Raw genomic sequence first — 23814 nt, forward strand, 5'->3', positions numbered from 1 at the left:
GCGGGTGGTTGAAGCCTTTATGGCATTTAATAGTGATTGATGTGATGTGGAAAAGTACTAGCTCAAGTGGTTGAGAGTACTATGATTGTGTAAGAGGACATGGGTTTGAGTTCTAAGTATGCCAATTATGTGTTATTTAATTATTAGTATTTTTAGTAATATGTATAATCATGTTAAGTGATAATATAATCATAGAATTATATTAATCATCACGAAACATGAATTGGTTAAATGGTTATGCATTAATTTGACATTGGCATGGGTTGGGTTCGAACCTTGGTGTACCTAAACTAAACTTTCTTTTTGCCAAAATTCCTTTGGCATGAAGGTGAAAGGGCAAGGAAAAACCCTAGCTGAATGGCAACCAAGGGAGGCTGGAGAATCAGACATAATGGTCCTTGAATGGTATTTACAAGCATCATTAAACCAAATTTGCGTTTTGGTAATTAACCTAGCATTAAGGCACCCTTAAAAAGCCAATTTTAGGTTAGAAGAAAGGTTTGCAAGGTTGCCATTGTTACATAGTGAGAGGAGAGCGAATTTGAGAGTGTGTTGAGAGAATTAAGAGTCTGTTTTGAGCTGGAATGCGGGAGCACTAAGGCAAGACATTTTTTGGCCAAGAAGAAGAATCTCACATTCAAATTAAGCAAAGGAGACCAGGTTAGGGGAGCTAGATCCGTACTTTTATTTTGTGTTGTTAAATGGTATGAAATGTATGAAAAATTGGATGTATATAACCTACCCATATCATGTAATTTTCATGTTTATGGAATTTTCCAGAAATCGTCTGGTGGGTGATGAACCACCGCCAGGCGACTCATCCTTTTCTGGGTTATTTTGGGGTTCCAGAGATGGAACCGCCTGGCGGCAAGGCTTGCGCCGCCAGGTGACACGTGACTGCACACCCAGTTTTCTAGGTTTTTGATGAACTGCCTAGCGGTGATGAACACCCGCCAAGCGACGCGAGTCAATTTGACTCGATTTTAGTGTTTTGGGATTTTTGGGTTGATTCTATTCGGGGGCAAAAGGTAGTGCCAACTGTTTGGAAACGATTGGAAGCCCGAATTCGCTGAAATATATAAAATTGAAGGTTCGATTGGGTGAAAATTGCATGAATATCAATTGGTGGTTTGATGAATTCGGGATTTCATAGTCACACTAGATTAAGTGGTAAGGTTAGTGAAATTTCGTATATGGAGGAGTCTTATGAAGGAATAGTGAATATAAACATGTGAAGGCAGCCTATTGGATCGTAAATCGAGTGGAATCAGAATTATAGGGGTTGGAATAAGGTTCGTAGGTTTGAGGAAATTTTTAGGTTCCTGGAACAGCAGGAACCGCCTGGCGGCACCCAATTGGCCGTCAGGCGCCACATCAGAGGTGCGTGGTGTTTTGATTCACCAAAAACACTATTTTTCGTACCTTTCGCGCAACAATAACCGCCCTTGATTAGTTCAAGTAACTTCTAATGAAGCATAATTGGGTTATGTGGTAAGTCTCTATCAATTTGAATGTTCCTTTGAGTTAGTCACATGTGGAGAATTGGTTTGGTGAAGGCATGGGTGTCAATATTAAATTGCATCGGTGCATCAGATCATGTGCTTAAAATTGTTAGAGTGTTTGCTTATATTTTGTTTGAGCATGCTTCGGATGGTCTATATGACTAGGGGATGAATGCACATGTGAGATGCTATAAGGCCTAGAACATTATAGATGGCAATGCTTTTCATTAGGGGTACTCTAGAAGGAGAGCAAATGAGAGCAACCTGTGTGAAGTGTGCTTGAACCTGAACTAAAACCAGTAATGTGCAAGTACTGGTGTAGTGACTGGCGGTACGTGTACCCCGCCAGGCAATCTGGAAGCGGCAGCGCCTAGCGGTACGTGTCCCCCGCCAGGCAATTTTGTTGTAGCAGATTGGTGTTATGCTTGCTATGATGTGCGTGATCTACAAGGCTTCTAGGATATCTTAAAGGTCGGCTTGCTGATGTTCCTTGAGTTGAGCTCGGAACGTATCCCTTGAGTTGAGCTCGGGATAGGGGTTAAGCACGTGGCATTCCTCGAGTTGAGCTCGGAATGGCATCCCTCGAGTTGAGCTCGGGATGGCGGATGAACACGAGGAACCCTTGAGTTGAGCTCGGGTTGGCGAGTGTTGTCGGTGTGAGTGTGCTGGTTGTGGCCAGTACGGATGGGTCTAGATAGATTGCCCTCCTCAATAGTTGACTGACGAGTTTGGTAGTTTTGGGACGTTACGAATTATGTTCGTATATGGGAACTCCACCTGGCGTTACGATGTATGATCCGTAGCATGGTTACCCGCACGTGCTCTATCGGTTGTGGCCGATAGGTATGGCAGCAAGACACCTTGAGGTACCCACTAGAAGATGTAGAACACGAATAACATGGTGGTGGCCATGTGATGTGATATCAAAGGATGGAATTCCTTTGGTGTGATTGTGTGATTGGTATATTTGTGTCATATATATATATATATATATATATATATATATATATATATATATATATGTTTATTTTGTTAGCTCACCCTATCTGCTTGTGTTTGGCGATGATCGTGTACGCGGTACACGGGAGCAGATGATGTTGTAGGTGGATCTGGTGAGGCTTAGCAGCGGAGGGGGGAAAACTCATGGGAATTGTTTTATAGAGTTTTATCATTTATGGTTTTGGATTAAAGATGTAATCTATTATGAGACTGCTTTGGTATTTCATTGAATTTTGAGAAGATTTGAACTCAGAGTTATCTTTATTATGAGATAAATTATTTCAAATTTTCCACGTTTATGCGAAATGGATTTATAATTAATGCGTTTTTATTTTATTATTTTATTTTTTTGTTTAAACCCGTAATATCCTGACGGGATGTTACATTTGGTATTAGAGCAATGGTTTTCAAAAGAATTTTGGGCCTTGGGGAGTGAGCTTGATGCGTTTTGATTGTATCTTGTGTGTTATGGTTAAGTTCTAATGCTTAACTCTATATGTTTAAGCTTAGTAATAGTGTCCTTGCTGGGTCCACACTCGAGATCAAAAGCTGACCCTTTTTTGCCCCACCTTAATATGCTTTGGTTTTAGAACCGGGGCAAAAACGAAAAATTAATTGGGGCCAAATCCTCTCCTTGCACTGGTGTGACATGAATTGATAGATTCTCAAACTTTTAAATTTAAATAAAAAATAATTTAAAACTTTAACTTTTCAAATTATATTATTTCAACTATATAATAGTATATTTAAGCTATTAATATTTATAAATTAAATTTTAATTATTTATTACTAGCATACACAAGCATTGTCACGCCTGTGTGTACGAATTTTTTAAATATGTGTGATGTTATATTAGTAGGTGATGATAATGTAATGTTTTTAAGTTAATATATAAAATAAAATTATATTTATTAAAAATAAAGTGAAATATATCGAAAAAGATGATAGAATAATTGTTGATAATTAGAGAAAAAGATAAGACGCAAAGATAAAGGATTTTTTAAAAAAACTTGTAAAAGTAACGGTCAAAAATTGGTATTTGAAAATGTGGACACAAAAGAGGGAATCCTCTTTATATATTGTTATAAATAAAATAATTATTTTTATTTATTAACTAAATAATTAAAAATTAGAAAAAATTTATATGATTAAATATATCTAAAAAATTGTATGATTAAATATATTTTTAAAATACAAAATATTGTATGCCAAAAAATAATATTATAATATAATAAAATAGTAATAAAAATGTCAAAAAAAAATGATCACATGTGATAGTTGTCTCTTCAACTTTGTCATTTTTTTTCTCTCTCGTGAGTATACAAGTTTCTCATCTCACCCTTCTCTTCCACTTTGAAATCCAATCTTTGTCACTTTTAGAAATTGATCACACTATTTTGAAATTTGGGAGCTAAAGAGTATTTTAAACTGATTAGATTTAAAAATAGAGTAAGTTTCTATTTATCTTATAGAATCGTTCCTTCTTAATTTTGTTGTTGTTTTAGTTATCAATCTTAGTAGGGATAATTGAGAGAAGTAATTTTGTCAGCTTATTCTGCAATACATTGAAATTATGTATTATTTGAATAATCTTGTTCTAGGTCTCTCGTTAAGTAACAATGTTTTTAAGCTGTGGGAGCTTAGTTTTGAGGAAGAGTCAATCTAAGGTAAGGGAAGTTAGTAAAAATTGATAAGTACTACTTATTAAATTTTGATAGTAATAATTTTGTGATATTTAACCTTGTGGTGTAATGGACTAAATGTGTTATGGTTATTTTGATCCCTTTACTTGAATCTATATTGATATATATGTTATGGGTGACGGTGAGGAGAGGGTGGAATTAGAGAGATGATGAATTTAGTTTTGTTAAATGATGCTAGTAATTATTATTAATCACATGATGAACAAAGTGGTAGTGTACAATATGCTAACTTGAGTCGTTACATTTTTTTTTTTATTAGAGCTATTCTTTCTTAGGATAACTTAAGGGTTGTGGGTTTGTTATGCTTTTATAGTGTGTGAATAACAGTGAGTCCAATTCTACTAATTTGGTTAGAGAAAAAAAACAATATTAAGAGAGAAATAATCTTGATGGAGTGATGAGGGTGCACACTTATGAGTAAATCTTGTTTGAATCGAACAACAGTATGTTCACGTGTGGACAAAAATCAAAAGGGGGTGGGGGTGAATTGGTTTAATTAATAAAAAATTTTCCCAAAATTTACCGATTCAATTAAAATTTCTTTCTTTTAATGTAACTGAAGATTAATAAAGAGAGTATGGAAAGAGAAAATTGATACAAGGTTATTTTCAAAAATAAGTTATTTTCAAAATGGGTTTAGTGTTCTATAAATAGATTTTAGAAAAATATGTTAAGAATTTGAAAAGACAAGTTACAATTGCAAGAGATAATTGATTATCACTTATGATAATTTATTATTCCCAAGAAATTTCTAAAAATATTGTTTCACGTTGATACGATAATCGATTATTCTAGAGCTATTTCTGAAAACTGAAAAATACTTATGATAATCGATTATTATAATGCGTTTTTGTAAAATACCAAAAAGTCTTCCTAGAGTGGTTAAGTGCAAGTTGTTGTCTTATAAATTTCTAATCTAACTTCTACATACTAATTACAACCAAGAACTTATTACAAGAGACTTTAAGCAATAATAGAATAATCTTTCAATATTTGCTTGAAGTTTCCTGTAGTTGTCATCACAAAAATCTTACAACATAAATCTTTCTTTTTCTTTTGCCAACAAATCTAAGATGATTTCCTATCTTAATTATGATCGTTTTTACTCGTGAGTGGTTTGATGATAGTCACATGATTTATAGTATGTGACATGTTTTGTATGGTTCTTTCCATATTGTAGGTAATTTGATTGTGAACATATATTTGTTTTTAGTGTAAGAGATTTCCTTGCATTGAATGTTTGGTTGTAGAATTTGGAGTTGTGTTATTGGTTGTTGGTTTTGCATCAACAATTTTTTTGGTGTAAGTTTTTTTGTCATTGTTGAAAGACATAAATTTCAAATGGAATTGAGAGCATTTTCGGGATGTATTGACTTAATGTCAATTGTTTTTTTATCCAGTGAGGAAAGACAAGTAGTATGCTTAAACTGGAAGGAAATGAAGTGAATAGATTTCACAATAAGTGTAGAGATAAGTTAAGTAGTTTCATGTTTTATTCACAAATAGAGGTTGATTATAAGGGTTAGATAAGTAGTATGTTAGTAGTGTAGAAATCATACAAGTGTCTCCATAGGAAATTTAAAGATTTCCTTCTAAGAGAGAAGTAGAGTTTTCTTTGGATTTAGTTTTTGGAATAAGGCTAGAATCAATGACACTTTATGGAGTATGATAAACCTTTTGCTACATAGATATTTAATCAAAACTTGATTTCCTCATTTAAAACCAACTAATGTAGCAAAGTGGACAACCGAGTATCAATCCGAAGGATAGGAAAGGGAAATGATTGATTTAGTGAACAAGTCTTGTGAAAAGATAGGAAATCTAATAAAATATACTCAAACTAAAACTAAAATGAACTTTAAATGCCATGAATATATGCAATTGCAAACTATTTGATGGAATGGCTAAATGAACTATAGTGCACATAAAGTGTTTGATGAAAAGCTAAAACTAACTATGTGTGTCTATGTACGAATATGCAATGTGAGAATCCTAAATTCGATCTAACTATGCAGAATGCTTCTAACACCTAATTGGAACTCAAAGAACCACTAGAAACAAACTAAAACTCAAAAACACAACAATCACAGTTCTGAAAAATTTCTCGAGAAGACTAATTCTTTGAGAGTGCATATCAACATCAAATCTCAAATTCTAATGCATGAAATGAAAATGTAATGATGTAGAACATTTGGAAATGATCTCAATAGAACATAGAAACAAAAATCGTGCAAAATAATCGAGTATAACTTGAAGTCTCAATTAACGAACCCTAACTAATGAAAATAATGAACTGATGCGTGAACGAGATATTGAATGCAATGAATGGTGAATTAGATGTGCAAATGGTTTAGAAACACAATATATAACATCATTATGGTGTTGCAAACATGAATCAAGCATTAGAAACACATAATTAATGAATTCAAAATCAAAACATGAATGGAATAGTAGTGCGATTGTGCAGAAACGAGATTCATGATTCAAGTTGATGATTTATGTATGATTGATCATAATCAAACGACCTTTGATATCTAAGTCAAATTCAGTGTTGTGGTAGATCAACATCACTCAATCATTCAAACTTGAATCATGAATTTATTTCAGTTATGGAAAACGTAAAGCATAGCAATGAATCAGTGGAAATGAAAGAAAAATACAAACCTAATATAGAGAAACATGCTTACAACAATTGTATCCAGTAAAATGAAAAGAGTAGCTTACAAACAACTTCAAGAATTAGCAAAAACAGTGGTAGAAAATGGTGAAGTATAGTGAAGAAGATCAACAAAGTGGTTTTATGGTGGAGAGAATGAAGGGTTTCTATGATGGATGAAATGGATGGTTTGTGTATGGTGTGTATGAATTCTGGTATGATTGAACTGAGTGTATTGGCGCCAAAGATAACAAATCCAGAACCTGCTACTAGTTTTACAAGCTTTAATAACTAACTAAACTACCATATTTTCGCCTAACTACTTTATAAAAAACCAATTGAAACTTAGGTGGTAGGTTTCCCAGCAACTATCATAGCTTACTCTTGGTCAATTTTTGATGTTTTGTAATGCTTCAACCTTCATGACTTGATGCAATGGGTGATTGAATCCAGCTGACTCATAACAGCTCCAAACTCACTCATTCAAGGGCCTTTCTCAAACTATGGCTTGAGCTCCACTTCACCCTTCATCACAGCAGCAATTGCTCACACCCAATTCCCTTTCAGCAGCTCCCTTCTGAACCCTTAGCTACCTTACAACTAAGAAAACAAGTTAAAATTCACAAAACCAAACTACGTTATTCCTACAATTCACCTAAAAGGACTAAAGATGCAAAAATAAGTGTATTTTAATGTCCTAAAGCTTTCCCAAAAAGTGTCATCTCATTTAGATTTGAAAATCAAAAAGTCAACTCTTGGTCAAACTTTGGTCAACGTTTGCACCAAAAGTCAACTTTGCCACTTTTGAGCAAATTGGTTGGATCATCTTTCTCTCATGGCTTCCTTTGGACATTTGCAACCTTCCTTGATCTTCATATCTGCATAGAACTCAAAAATCTCAAATGTGAATGTTAAGCATACTAAACTCTATTTCGAAGCTCCTAAAACTGGACTAAAACTAGGCCAACTCTAGTTCTAAGCCTTCCAATCTAAACAAGGACTAGTCTAATATGCTACTACCTATTCATGAACCTATTTCGCGTATTAAACTAGGCCTAACTAGTGGTACTCTTAAGGACTATGCTAAAGAATGCATTAAAAACACCTAATTAGACTATTTTGCAAAACTAGTCTAGAAACCTAACTAAACTAATTCTAGACTAATAACTCCTAATTAACCACTTAAACCTACTCAAAACAGTGCAATTGGCTACAAAAAACTCTAGAGATAAGGGACTTATCAAAGTACTTTCATATGAGAATTGACAATGTAGTTGTTAAAGAAGAAAGATATGGAATCTAGTTGGTGCGTAGATTGGTAGCAAATAAACAAGGTTGTTTAGAAATGATGATATTTGATTGATCATATGACATGGAGAATTAATGCTTTTGAAAATAGATATGGGGTTTGGTTATCCACAACTTTAAATGAGTAATGTAGAAGAGTAGAAGGTAACCTATAGATAGATATAACTGTTATGGGTATCTAATGATATTATCAAGAGTGACGAGCATTCCAAACATATTCCTGGAGGAGAATATGGTGCTTTGCATATTGTTAGAAAATTTTATCATAGTTTATAGAAGGGACATGCTTATGTAAATGGTATAATTCTTGATGGAAAAATTGGTATGAGTAAGAGATTTGGTTAGTGTGAATGTAAATCTTGGAGCATGTTATATCAACATAAGAAATCTAGTGAATTTAGTCAAGGTAAAGGTGATGCTTTAGTGGAATGCCCCAACACTAATTAGGAGAATAATGGTTGTTGAATCTAGATTGTTGTTACACAAAGTGGAATTTCCTAAGATAGTAGTGATGTTAATATGACTAAATTCGAATGCATGATCGTTGTACTAGATGAGTAAAATTTTATAGAGTTGAAGTAGAGATTGACTGGTTCATCGATATTGGATGTTTTTGGCCTACAATAACATTTTAAGTATAATATATTACATCATGGGTTGAGACAACTAGAAATAATAAATTAGAATTTGATCGATTATGTTTTATGGAAATTGTAGGTTCATAAGAAACATTGACCTACTAGCGATTTAGAAATGGTGGTAGTGGTGTTTCGTAGAAGATCTGAAGACATTGTCTTGATGGTACTCGATTTCACATGTTTAGTGATCTTACAAACTTCCTACAATTGTTTAATTATAACGAAATTAGAACTCAAAGAGAAAGGTTACCTTACTTATGACATAGGGGTGGTGGTAGAAGTGTGGTTTTTAAGACCTGGAGACCTTATCTTGATGGTTCTAGTTTCACAAGTTTAATATTGTGTGAGGCTAAGTAATTATTTGGTCAAAGAGGACTAGAAATGAGGCATAATAGATTTATGAAGTTTTAAAGGATTGTAAATTTCAAGTATTCATAACATCTAAAGAAGGTGAATCTTGTTAAGGATGCATCAAGTGAATACAACTCAAGTGTTAAAAGGAACAGTTAAGAACTTAGGTTAATAGAGTGTCAAATACTTAACAAACTATGAATTTCAAGGTGTGATTAACTATCGTAAAGTAAGAAGCTAGGGAAAATGGTTTGGTATAGAATTTATAAAGATGGCTTTTTTTTTGTAAACATGATTAAGTATATTATTACCTAGAGAGGTTCTTTGGATAGTTCAAGATAAAGAGGATAGATGTTTTATGTGTATTTGTATATCTAACTTGTTAAGATGTTGTTGTGGAACATCAAAGATTTGAGAAAATGTTATAGTAGTTGGGCATGGGTAAGTAGAATTTGAGTAATATTCTTATGTATGTGGTTTCTTTTGTCATAGCTAGAGAGAGCACTTAATGCAATCTAGATGATAAAAGATCGAGTGATAATGAATGCAAAATTTCTTCGAGAATAAATGATGGAGTTTTAAAAGACTATGTTCATGTATCATCTTAATAAAGAAAATGTTGATGTTGATGCTTAAATTCAAAATGAGATGCAAGGTTGACTCGATATAGTGTACCATTCATGGGTTGATGGAAAATTAATGAGAACTACATAATTCTCAAGGGACTAAACTAGAGTTTATTTATTAAATCATTTGAGAAGTTGAAATATAATAATAATAATAATAATAATAATAATAATAATAATAATTCAATTTTAGTGAAATTTATTGAAAATAATAATTGTTAAGAAAGCATAAATATGCATTATTAGGAAGTATTATATGGGAATGTGTAATACCTATGAAGTACTAATACTTCAATTTGTGTCACGCATCCCTGTTTAACACATACTCGTGTATGATATTTTAGCATACTTTACCTATATTTGTCAATAAAATATCTAATCTATAAAGCAATAATACTTTTATGATGACAATAATTCATAATTTTTTATATTGACAGATTTAATACATATGATTTTAATTTGGATTCACACAATAACAATCATATATTTATCATCCTTTTAAGAGTTATCATACACTTTTCAATGTGCATATATCATGTATCATATCCTATTATTTTCAAAATAAACGTATTCAGGTATCATATCCGTGCATCATAGTTAATACTTTTATGTTAATTTAAGGATGATGCAAATAGGATGATTGAACTAGAGTTAATAGAATAGAATAATAAGAAAGTTAAAATGAATTAAGATAGGTTGAAAGCATCTTTCTGTATGCATAAATTTTATATAGATTAAAGAAGAAAATCTATAAAACCTTTTTTATTGGTGATCACATCTGAGAGTTACACCATTAACAAGTGCAGGATATTGCTTCTAGTATTTTAACCTAAGACATGAAGAAGAGGACATGAGAATATTAAATATAATAAAACAGAAATAAAAAGGAAAAAAAAAAGGAATAAAAGGTAACTGGTGATGCTTATCCCTTCAACTTTATCATTTTTATTCTCTCTCTTGAGTATACAAGCTCCTCATCTCTCCCTTCTCTTCCACTTCTCAATTTTTGCCATGTTTAGAAATTGATCACACCACTGTGAAATTTGGGAGATAAGGAGTATTTTAAATTGATCAGATTTCAGAAAAAAGTAAGTTTTTATTTAACCTATAAAATCATTCCTCTTCAGTTTTCATGTTGTGTACTACACCTAGCCGGCCTCGCTAGCACATCAGCACAAATCATCCTTAACCGCCATACTTATATCGGCAAAGGCTGGGGGACTGATGTACCACACCTGGCCAATCTAACCAAATAATAATAATAAATGATCACCATATCTATACGTAAAATAAATCAAGTAGCCAGCCTAAGCTGACCCAAGCCTAACCGGCTTAAACCACTAAAAGAGCAACCTGCCTAAGCCGCTAAAGGAATAGCCAGCCTAAGACGACATGCGAACAATAGCGGCATGAGCCGCTAAAAGGGTAGCCGGTCTACACCGGCCACTCTAAGAAACTTAACGAAATCAAAACACTCCTAAAATTCAGTAAGCCCACAATAATCACACTAAGGACCTGGGCTAAGGCCGAGGCCCACCTATGGCCCAAACCAGGGCCCAACCCATGCAATGGTCTGACATAATTAATAATCTATAAATATGCATGGACCCCACGAATTAGAGGTACGCATTCATTACTTCCCTAATCACCAGATTTCACTTTCTGAGAGATTTCACTGACTTGAGCTTCGGAGTCCCTTCTGCAGGTAACCCCTCCCAGGTCCAAGCAGACATAAGCGACATCTGTCAACCGGGAAAAGGCCTACTGAGGAGATGGCGTACCATGGGTAAGGTAATACTTGTGCCTAACTCATCTTATTTGTTCTCTGCAGGAACAATTGGCGCCTACCGTAGGGCACGAGATAGTACTTTACCACCCGCTTTCTCTGAGAATGGTTTCTACCCGCAGCAGAGCAAGAGTTAACAAGCAAGTTGAAGTTGGCCCCTCAGGACCTGCTAACATCACTCCAGATCTGGCCGCCATCTTAGACGGTCAAGCCAAGATGCAACAAGAGCTGGCTGACTTGAAGAAGCGCAGTGCTGATAAGATGGAAGCACTGCGACAGGAAAATTCTCGCCTAAGGCGAAAGATCGAAGTCGATCCCACTCAAAAGGGAAAGGCCAAGGAAACATCTGAAGCCGCAGGGCCCCCGGCTTTCCAGCCTACTGAAGAGGAAAGCGAGTACAACCCTACCCCGCACACCTTCACCACCACCCGACAAACTCCCATCCTCTCAGCCCATTGATAACGCTGTTGTTGACACGATCAAATTAATACTACTAAACTATAGCAACTTCAGTATTGCTAAGATAGTAGTCAAGAAAATAGAAAGGGTAAAGTAACCCTAAGTCGTCTCCCAACGAACACAGAATTGATTTTTAACAATTAGTTCTTATAAAACTATATAAGAGTTAGTCAAATAAAATTATAAAAATTGAGGGATAAAGATAAAAAGATAAAATAAGATATAAACAATAGTAAAGAAAATAGATTGATTCCATTGCTTTTTCAAAATAGATTCATCATCGGTTATCTAAAGATTATTGCTCAATTAATTATTGTTATAGATTTGCAAATTAATCAATGTAAAGTCTCAATTAATTTGTTGGCGTTCTCACTTTTAACCAAAGTACAATCTCAATTAAAAGTCGGAACTTTTAGATTATCCATAGTAAATTCAATCAAAGTACAATCTCAATCAAATTTTACTATGCCTAATCATGTCTATTCTTTTATCTTCTCACCAAATAAAAAGCTTAATTAATCAAACTAAAGTCTCAATTAATTGTAGTTAGAGTAAATACCTTTAATCAAAGTAAAGTCTCAATTATTGGTAAAAATTCATTCAATCACATGAAAGTTTCTAAATAAAATCAAAGTAAAGTCTCAATTAAATTTAAAAACCCTTGAACTCATATGATCAACATGCATATAGATTTAAAATCATTACTTTTTACGTGATTCAAAGATAAAAAAAGACATAGATGAATTAAAACCTCAACAATAATAAAAAGAACAAAGAAATTAATTGATCTAACCTCAGAATCCAATTAAGAAATTACAATGGAATCAACCCAAGAAGTTTAGTAATCCATGGAATACAAAATAAAAAGAAGAATAGAGAGAAGAAAAGAGAGAGAAAGGAAACGAAATTAGGCACCCCTAAGGGTTCCAAAACTCCGAAGTCCCGAGCTTGTCCTTTCTCTGCTTCTCCATTGGTCTCTTTATATAGGATTTGGATTGGGCTTTTCGGTTGCTAAAACCTCTCAGATATCTTTTAAAATAGATAAAGATAAATATTCAAAGATATTTGGAGAGATCTAAATTATTTGACAAATATAGTTTGGTTAATAATTTATGATATAATTAAATAAATTAATTATTTAAAGATATCTAATAAATTATTAACAAATAATATTTGCATTAATTTTCTCAATAAGCCATTTTTAATCATGTAGTCCAAATTTGCAAAGACATCCAAAAATATCAATATTTGCAATTAAACCCCTCTCCTTTGACCAGTCTTTGACTGTTTGACTAGATTTGACCAGCTTTGCTGCTCCATTGACCAGATTGACTTGTTGACCAATTTGACTGTGCAATGAGAAGATGACACATGGCAGCCTTCTCCTTCTCTCATATCAGAATTAGGGTTTCCTCTCACACTCTTCTCCCTCCCTTGGCTGCGCGGCTGGCGGTGGTTGCTCCGGCATGGCTGCTCTGACGCGATGGTGTTGCTGCTATGGTGGTCGTGACTACAAAACGCTAGTGGTTGCAGGTGTTGCGTGAGGTGTAGAGATGGCTCGCTGTCACGGTGCAGTCGTGCATCGCAGGTTTCAGTGAAAGTTGCGTATCCACGGCGCGGTGCAGATTTGCAATCACGTTGCTGCTGTTACGTCTTGTTGCGTTTTCCAAAGGTGAGGTCCGTGAATGGCACAGGTGCATAGAGGGTGATGGTTCAGACTCGCGGGAATGATGGTGGAGTTGCGGTGGCTAGTGGAGGAATGAAGGTTGAAGATGGTGTTTACTGCTGCTTTTCATTCACGGCGCAGTGGTGCGGGAGCGCAGTGTTGCAGAGCTGGTGATGGAGGTGCAGTGGTGGCTAGAGAGTTTGCGGCAGCTGCCGGCGAGGGTGGAGGGCGGACAGCGACTGCCATGGTGATGGAAGGAGATGATGAAAATTAGGGTTAGGGTTTCATTTTGGAAGATGGTGACGTGGCAAGATCTGATTGGTTAATTTGGTGAGTGGAGGATTATAACACATGTCAACATGTGGTTGGACAGATTTAAAAGTTGGAGATTGCCACATGGCATGATCTAAGTGAGTTGGGTTTAAGTGGTAAGAGGGGTGTAAATAGACATATTAGGGTTGCAGAACAGGTTTTTGTGGTCCACTTGTAGGAGGAGTGTGTAAGTAATGTATGGGTACAAAAGTGAATTTTTCAGAACTTGCTAATTTCAGCCTTTTAAAGGTGGTTTGTAACTTCAATCAATCTATTTTCCTAGCTTGAATGAGCTTAATCTTAACTTCAGCTGCATCAACAAACATTAAAATATCCAAAAATTATTTATGCAACTAAAAATCACTTTTTAGCACATTTTTATTGCACAAGTTCAAATATCCTAATTATCATAATTATCAATTAAATTACTCTTTAAGCACATAAATTCAATTAAATACCCAGAATTAAACACTGAATGAGGGCAAAAATACGCACTCATGTCCCACCTTACAACATGCCCACCACCCTAAATACCACTCATATCCCACCCTACAACCCTCACAACCTCCCTACTACCCACATCCCTCCTCACAACTTCACCTCCACTTTACCCACCCTCATCCACCATCCCATACCTCCTCACCCGCTCCCATCCCACCAACCCAGGCGTTGTCACCCTTTCACCGACTTCATCGCCAACACCCCATTCCCCATCCAGTGGGAACCCTTCACACTAGAGCGTTACACTGGTGAAACCGACCCCGATGAACACCTCAAAGTCTACATCACCCACGTCGCCCTCTACACTTCCCATGATGTAGTCTTTTGCAAAGCCTTTCCTACCACCCTCAAAGGCCCCGCCCTCGAATGGTTCACCACCCTCCCACCATACTCTATCGACAACTACGACACCCTCTCACACATGTATATCGCTCACTTCGTTAGCAGCCGCCTGCATCAAACTACTACAATATCACTCCTCGGCGTTAGGCAAGAACCTGGCGAGATGCTCTGGGCCTTTATTGATCGATTCAGCAAGGCTGCCCTTCGCACCCCACACCTTAATCAAGAGATGATACTCCAGTGCATGGCCCTCACCCTTCAACCCAGCCCCTTCGCCAACAATGTCTACCTACACCCACCTGCCTCCATGCATGAGTTGAAGCTGTGGGCCACTGATTACGTCCGTATGGAGGAAATGCAAACCCTTCATACAAAATTTTGCAATGATTACGCACCCTCTACCGTCAACCCCACCCCACAACCTCCCTGCCCTGATCCGAGACCTCGAGAACCCTGACAGCCCCGCTTCACCAGATATGCCCCCCTAAATGTTCCCTGATCCCGCCTCCTTGATGAGGCTTTACAGGCCGACCTCATCCCACCACCACACAAGACGACCACTCCCCTCAACGCGGACATGACTAAATACTATCGCTATCACCGAAACCATGGCCATACCACAGAGGACTGTAAAGCACTCCAAGATAAAATTGAAGAACTGGTGCGTGCTGGCCACTTTCGCCGCTTTGTCCACAGAGAAGACCACTCCTCTCGATCCCATCATCCTCCTCGTCCCGACCATCGACGCCTTCCCCGCGACTCTCGCCACGATAAACGCCCAAACCAACCCGTAAACCATGACCCCCAACTGGCTTGCACTAACGTCACCCCTGCCAACCCTCCCCTACGCAGCACTATCAACACCATCTTCGGTGGTTTCGCTAGTGGATGCTCTACCTCATCCGCCAAAAAGAGACACCTCTGCCATATCCAATCCATCAACCACATCACCCATTCTCATCACGGACGCTGCATGCCTCCCATAACCTTCACGGACGATGATTTCCACGGTCTTGATCACCAGCAAGATGACCCTATGGTCATCACCGTTGAAATAGAAAATTACGCAGTTAAGAAATTCTTCGTCGACCAAGGCAGTTCCGTCGACATCCTCTATTGAGCTACGTACCAAAAACTTCAACTCCCAGACACCGCCATAGTCCAATATGATGAACCGATTTATGGCTTTTCTGGGGAACAAGTCTCCAGTCGCGGCTACATTGACCTCCATACCGTCTTCCGCGATGGTGCCCAAACAAAGACAATTCTTATCCGCTTTCTCATCGTCGACGCACCTACATCTTATAATGTCCTCCTCGGCCGCCCTTCGCTCAACACCCTCGACGTTGTCGTCTCCACCCCTTATTTGGCCATGAAGTTTCCCTCCCCATCTGTCGACATCCTCACCATTCATTGCGACCAACGCCTTGCACGCGAATGCTACATGGCCAGCCTACGCCCACAACTCCCCATCCAACAAACCAATCACATTGCGGGGTCACCCGGCTCCGAGATCGCTCTGTGTGGTGACGATCTAGACCTCAGAGTGGGTCGGGATGTTCGCCTCAAACCTATTGAGGAAACCACCCCCTTGGAGCTCCCAAATGGCCGCTTCATCAAAATTGGTACCGGGCTAGAATCTGAACAGCATGACATCATAACACCCACCCTAGTCGGCAACACGAACCTCTTTGCTTAGTCAGCTGCTGACTTACCTGGAGTTGACCCTCAAGTAGCATCCCACAAGTTATCTATTTACAAGGAGGCCCGGTATATCTCCCAAAAAAAATGCAAACTCCGCGAGGAACGACGCCTAGTGGCCAAGGCCGAGGCTGATAAATTACTAAGCACAGGGTTCATCGAAGAATGATAAATTCGTGCTGGTGCAAGATGTTGGCGACACCCAACATCCTGTTTACTTTGTCATCCTGGGCACCCATCAATCAACAATAAATGAATCTCCGTTCAGCCTAGTGTACGGCTCAAACGCAATGATACTTGTTGAAATTGGCGAACTATACGACCCCGACCAAAATCATCAAAACATGAGCACCCACCTCAACCTCCTGCCCGAGTTGAGGGAAAAAGCCCAAATATGTAACTTAGTTGCCAAACAGGGAGCGGGCAGAAAATACAATACGAACCTACACTCGAGATCATTCGCAAAAGGAGACTTAGTATGAAGAAGGGCCAGCAGTGCAAGAAAGAAGGATGGCAAGTTCTCCGCTAATTGGGATGACCCCTACCGAATACGTGAAGACGCTGGAGGAGGAGCATATAGACTTGAGCAGTTATCCGGGGAAGACATACCCAATACATGGAATGTATCCCATATAAAGTTTTACTTTAGTTAAAGACATGCTTTGTACCAAACACTTGTAACCTTGGGTGTACTCTTTTTCCTCCCCTGGTCTTTTTTTCCTAAGGAGGGTTTTGGCCGGGGAGGTTTTAACGAGGCACCCCAGATTTCATGAATTAACAAAGGGTTCTCAACTTCACGACTATTCCTCACTTCGCTTCTCGCACACTTTTAGGTTCCCCACCCTTACCACAAATAAGCGCCTGGGTCGAACACCCTTAATCTTAATTCATTTAAGTTCCTCACCCTTACCACAAGTAAGCGGCCTGGGTCGAACACCCTTAATCTTAATTCGTTTAAGTTCCCCACCCTTATCACAAGTAAGCGGCCTAGGTCGAACACCCTTAATCTTAATTCGTTTAAGTTTCCCACCCTCACCACAAGTAAGCGGCCTAGGTCGAACACCCTTAACTTGATTCTTTTAAGTTCCCCACCCTTACCACAAGTAAGTAGCCTGGGTCGAACACCCTTAACTTGATTCTTTTAAGTTTCCCACCCTTACCACAAGTAAGCGGCCTGGGTCGAACACCCTTAATCTTAATTCGTTTAAGTTCCCCACCCTTACCACAAGTAAACGGCCTGGGCCAAACACCCTTAACTTGATTCTTTTAAGTTCCACACCCTTACCACAAGTAAGCGGCCTGGGTCGAACACCCTTAACTTAATTCGTTTAAGTTCCCCACCTTTACCACAAGTAAGCGGCCTGGGTCGAAAACTCTTAATGTTAATTTGTTTAAGTTCCCCACCCTTACCACAAGTAAGCGGCCTTGTTCGAACACTCTCAATAAATAATCGTGTTCGCAAACATTACATACATCAAACACCCACTCACAAGTATACAAAACCATTAACACACAGGTAATCAGCATCAAACAAACAAGATATAACATACATAAAGCATTCATATTAGCACAAAAGTAAGTAGTGTACAAATTATTACAAACTTAGAATCATTAAGCAAATTGGAAATATTAAAACAACGATTCTAAGTCGTCTCCTGCTCGACACCCTTCGCCACCACTCCATCACCACCCATATCGACATTCTCCGCCCCCGTCCCCCTCGGGACTAGACTCAGCGTCATCCACAAGTACGCCATCAATCACATCCTTATTTACATCAAACCTTGCGTCATTAACATCAACATTCTCATAGAAAAAGGCCGCTTGCCATGTTTTTCCTTTATCTCATCATAGTCGGCCTCAAGATCTATAATCTGGCCCTTCAACTTTTCTTCTTAGTCCAGGCAGCGGACCTTCCATGTAGCCAGCCTCTTCCTTTCCTCTTCCCACTCCTCCTTCTCCTTCTTCCAGGCTTCTTTTTCCTCTGCATGTTGGTCCACCTTCTCCTGAAGTTTGTCAACCTTCGTTCGGCTCCCCTCCTTCAGCTCTCTCTGATACAAAGATCCCACATGTCGGCTCAATATCAACGTCTTACTGTTGAATTCAACCACAGCCTTCACCAAAGCGTTCGATTTCATATTATCAATTGAATCTATCAGCGATTTCGGCATGTTGATCTCGATATCCTTTCGCACAGTCGTCTCTAGAAGCTCAATCAGTCCAGCCTCCGGTCCCTTCCCTCCACTTGATGATCCCGGTCCCATCAAGGCGACCTACACCTTCTTCACGTCTTTTCCTTTGCCAGGTTTGGCTGGCAACTCCGCCTTTCTCTTAGTTCCACCATGCACATGCACGTCTACCAACGATTCCTGTAGGTTGGGAACCTCAGTGCTCCCAACGGCTCTCGCCTTTGCCGCTTTCTCCTTTCGCAAGGCTTGAAAAAGTGTCAAGTTCTTCTTGCCCATCTGTGCCATATGTCCTACAACCACAACACACAAACCATCAGAATGCTTGAACATAAAATAATGCTCAAAATTACAGAAAGATACCTTCAATATATATAATCGGGTGAACCGAATTATACACCCTAACTAAGTCCTTAGTGAGAATCTTATCGCAAAACCGCATCAAGGTATCCACCACCTCCTTCTCGGCCACCGACAAATCCTCCCTCGAAATCACCTTATACCTCCAAGGGTTGCCGGTCCAGAAAAATGGAAACTTAGTATTACCATCAGTTGTATAAAAATGTGACCGACCAGCTTGCTTTACCACCACCTTGAAGAACCCATCTTTGAAGTGTTTAAAGGACTAGGTGAAAGCATCTAGTCTGTTGAAACCAGGCTGACTTATGAGCGACAACCACGTCGTTGGACTTCTCAGCCTCGTAACAAAAAAATACAAAAACGCTCGCGGAGACAACTGCAAATATAATGCCATGCACAGCAACCAGAACGCTTGCAAGTATGCCCAGCTGTTCGGATGCAGCTGAGTAGGAGCAACATTCAACAGCTGCAGCACTCCCATGGTGAACTCATCAAATGGCAACCGGATGTGTAGTTGTGAGAAATGACACATGTACATATAAAAACACTCTTCGACAACTCCTTCTCGACCATGGCAGACACATTCCACAGCGGTTACCCTCTTCGGCACCACTATGTCCCTCCGAGCACCTTTCTAAAAAATTGGCGTACAGTTCAACCACGATTTCAGTAACCGCGACCACCAAAACAGCGACTACTATGTTCACACGTCTGCCGCTACCCATTCATACCCGGCCTTTGCCGGCCAATTGCTTTCTGCCAACTCCTCAGGTGGATCTTCCCTAACCTCAACTACCCTCTCCATGGGGATCCTCTCTGCGTTCCCTATTTCCTCCTTATCACTACTATTGGCTCGACTACTCCCGCTACCTCCAAACCTCTCACTACTCAAACTCGACAAGGAAACTCTATCACTACTACTAGACATACCTGATTCTTTTTAGGATGACGGAGGAGATAAGGAAGATATCGGACAGCTCTAACACACATGAAGTAACTGATCCCAGATTTTTTGCAAATGAAATATATGGGCGCACTACCAGCAACATCTTCATTTATAGACATGAATCTCAAACGTCACAACTCCTTCCCGCCAAGTCACAACTCATTCCAATCGTCACAAGGTACACTAAAAGTCATGAAGCATCAAAATGATGGCGCAAAACCTCTCTAGATTAGACTTCTGACACCCCTTCACCTGCCACAAACCCCTTGACCTGCCACAAATCCCTTCACACTTTTAGCCTTAACATTGTTCATCACACTTAAAGGCTGGGGGACTGGTGTACCTCGCCTAGCCGGCCTCGCTAGCACATCAGCACATATCATCCTTCACCGTCATACTTATATCGGAAAAGGCTAGGGGATTGGTGTACCACACCTGGCTGATCCAACCAAATAATAATAATAAATGATCACCATATCTATATGCAAAATAAATCAGACTAAGGGCTAGGGCTAAGGCCTAGGCCCACCTGTAGCCCAAACTAGGGCCCAACCCATGGAATGGTCAGACATAATTAATAATCTATAAATATGCATGGACCCCACAAATTAAAGGTACACATTCATTACTTCCCTAATCACCAGATTTGACTTTCTGAGAGATTTCGCTGACTTGAGCTTCGGAGTCCCTTCTGCAGGTAACCCCTCCCGGATCCAAGCAGACATAAGCGACATATGTCAACCGGGAAGAGGCCTATTGAGGAGATGGCAGACCATGGGTAAGGTAATACTTGTGCCTAACTCATCTTATTTGTTCTCTGCAGGAACATGTTGTTTTAGTCATTAATCTTAGTAGGAAAAATTGAGAGAAGTCTTCATCTCAACTTATTTTACCATATACTTAAAATTTTTAATTATTTGGATAACTTTATTCTAGGTATCTCGTTCAATAACAATGTTTTTAAGTTATGGAAACTTATTTTTAAGGAAAAGTCAATCGAAGGTAATGAAAGTTAGTAGAAATTGATAATATAACTTATTAAATTTTAGGAGTAATAATGTTGTGATTTTAACATTGTGGTGTAATAGACTGAGTGTGTGATGTTATACTCCCTAGCCATGCCAAAGCACACTCAAGAAGAGTTGGAGTTATTTGTGGAAGTTGGTCACATGCTCTTATCATCATGAGTGATCTATGAGTTCTTAATAGAGTATGTTTATTTTGGGCCTTGTATAATAGGCCAAGTAGTCTAGGTTTCCTTTTTTGCTCCTTGTATCATGGGCCAAGTAGTGCAGGGTTTTGTTTAACATGGGTCAACATAACTCGACTCTCTAAGTTGACCCATATGTGGCACCTTTTTTAGTTGACTTTCAGTCAACATCCACCTATACCACCTTGGGAAGTAAGGTAAGGGGCGTGATTATCTTCTTCCTTTGGAAAATGGTGGCCATGTGTCCCTATCCTAGTGGAGTGTTTTTCCCTTAGTAATGGCCATGTGTCCTTCTTCTAATGGAGAGGATTTTACCATAGTATTAGCCATATGTCCTACTCCTTCTAATGGAAATGATTCAGGAAATGATATTTTTTTCCTTGTTGCCCAAGTTAGCAAAGTTGAGATTTTTAGGGTTTTGCTTCTACGTTTTTGAGACACCTCCAAGGTTAGTTGGTTACAAATAGAGGTACTTACCCCATGTAATAAAAACCACTTTGAGATTAGAATTGAAATGCTTCCAAATTTGTGTGTCATTCTACTTGTCTCTAAAGTGAAGGTTAAAGCATTGCATGTGGTCTCCTCTAGAGTTGACTTAAACACTCTTGAGAGCACCAAACATCACCAGTCCACCATCAAACATCAAAACTGAGAGCAATCACCCAGTTCTCTATAACTTTTGCACCATCTTTGATCACCTTATCTCCATGATCTTGCTTGAGTCACATAACTTGGAGAAGGAGGCTATTGGTGTGTTATGATTATTTTGATCCCTTTACTTGAATCCATATTGATACATATGTTGTGAGTGATCCATATTGATACATATGTTGTGAGTGATGATGAAGAGAGGGTATAATTGGTGAGATGATGAATTTAATTTAGTGACGTAATGGTACTAGTTATTATTAAAAATGTGATGAACATTGTAATAATTGTTAATTTGGGTCATTACACAAGCAAATTTTAAAAATAATATTTTTATAGAAATTGAATAAAAAGTTGGCAAACTTATTCACCTTTAATAAAATTAGTTAAGATTTTTAATCCCTTTTAATAGGAAAAATAGCTCTCATCCAATTTTTACTTACTAATAATCATTTTTTACTTACTAATGGTGTATCAGAACGGACCGAATTTACCCTTTTTATCATCATACTCTTTACTCATATATATGAAATTTAGTATGTTTATTTAATACAAATCAAAGATGACCCCACTTACCTTTAATTAAAAAAAAAAACAATGGCTTCGGCAGGAAAGTGGTATCCAACTTCTTTAGTCGTCTTCAGGGAGACGTAGTGGAGTTGGAAACGTGTGGCATGATTTCTGTGTCTCTTCCAGAAGCCAACCCCACCCAACCCAACAAACATAAGTTATCAAACAATCCAAAAGGAAAAAACTAACATCACATTCTTCTAGATACCCAAATATAAAAATGTCACAAAACTAGGCCTGTCCCTGTCACTATTTTGGTCGTGATCATCGTGTTAATATAACAATCATATCTCTCTTGGAGTTATTGAATTCCCAAAAACCTCTCTCTCACTTCTTCATCCCTCCTCCTATAGCTCAAAGGGTTTTTGAAGCTCAAAGTAAAAATTTTGAGACATGGGTATTGTTATCATCAATAAGAACAAGCCTCATGTGTTGGTCTTGTTAGTAATCTTGATTGCTTCTTCAGTGGCAGAGAAAACTTCTGTTGTGGAAGGAAGGACACTTTCCCTCACACCCCTTCAAGGTAAACAAACAAAAGATTCAGAATTTGGACAATAAATTCATATAAATTGATGTTCAATTTTTTATATTACTTGATGTAAAACTTAAGAGCACTCTTAAATTTCAAACCTCTTGTATCTTGTGGCATGGATGCTAATTTTGTGTGATGAAATTGCAGGGTACTCAAAAAATTTAGCTTCTCTTGGACTTGTTTGCAAGTGCTGTGATGGAGATGGAGGTGCCTGCAGAAGCTCATGGACAGAGTCATGTTCTAACCTGCAATGTTCTCCTTGGAAATCACACCTAATAATCTCATAGATCTTTTCTAGGTTTTCTTTTGCTCTGTTTTAAGAGATATTTATAGGGGGTTTTTAACTCTTCATCTGATTTTATGTGCTCTTCAGTGTAAATTTTGTGAATACATATGTGCTTAAATATGGTATGTATATATTAGAAGGAGTAAGAAGAAGCCTTTGACCACATGGCCACTGTGGTTAATCATTGCATGATTGCTTAATGAGCAAATGGTAGACTTGTTAGAGACTAAAAGGGTACTGAAATTGCGCATCGTGACAAAAGGAACAAGCACAATGGAAAGAGAAAGGATTCTATGATTCTCCTCTTTATTTATTAACTTACAAATATATATACATATAAAAGAAGAGATTACGTTGTAGTTTTATTAAATTTTATATCTTTTATAAGGTTATTTAAGAGTTAACTATCAAATTTTAATTTTATATCCACATAATTGTTTGTACGAATTTTAAAAAAAATTATTAAATTATTTATATTTTGGTATATTTTGAAAAATATATATTATTTTTGCTTTTATCTATATAA

At 37.8% G+C, this 23814-nt stretch overlaps 2 long non-coding RNA genes across 2 annotated transcripts; one reads left to right on the plus strand and one right to left on the minus strand.

The window, feature by feature from the left end:
- Nucleotides 1-22389: 22389 nt before the first annotated feature.
- LOC146882209 (uncharacterized) lies at nt 22390-23272 on the minus strand. Its single transcript, XR_014985311.1, has 2 exons — nt 23101-23272; nt 22390-22986 (listed from the first exon to the last, which is right to left on the minus strand). It is a non-coding gene; the product is annotated as an uncharacterized LOC146882209 (long non-coding RNA).
- LOC114167302 (uncharacterized) lies at nt 22779-23472 on the plus strand. Its single transcript, XR_014985310.1, has 2 exons — nt 22779-22993; nt 23150-23472. It is a non-coding gene; the product is annotated as an uncharacterized LOC114167302 (long non-coding RNA).
- Nucleotides 23473-23814: the final 342 nt, after the last annotated feature.

Source organism: Vigna unguiculata, chromosome 10 (assembly GCF_037176805.1).
Source record: "Vigna unguiculata cultivar grain cowpea cultivar isolate G323 ecotype 2 chromosome 10, ASM3717680v1, whole genome shotgun sequence".
Lineage (NCBI taxonomy): Eukaryota > Viridiplantae > Streptophyta > Magnoliopsida > Fabales > Fabaceae > Vigna > Vigna unguiculata.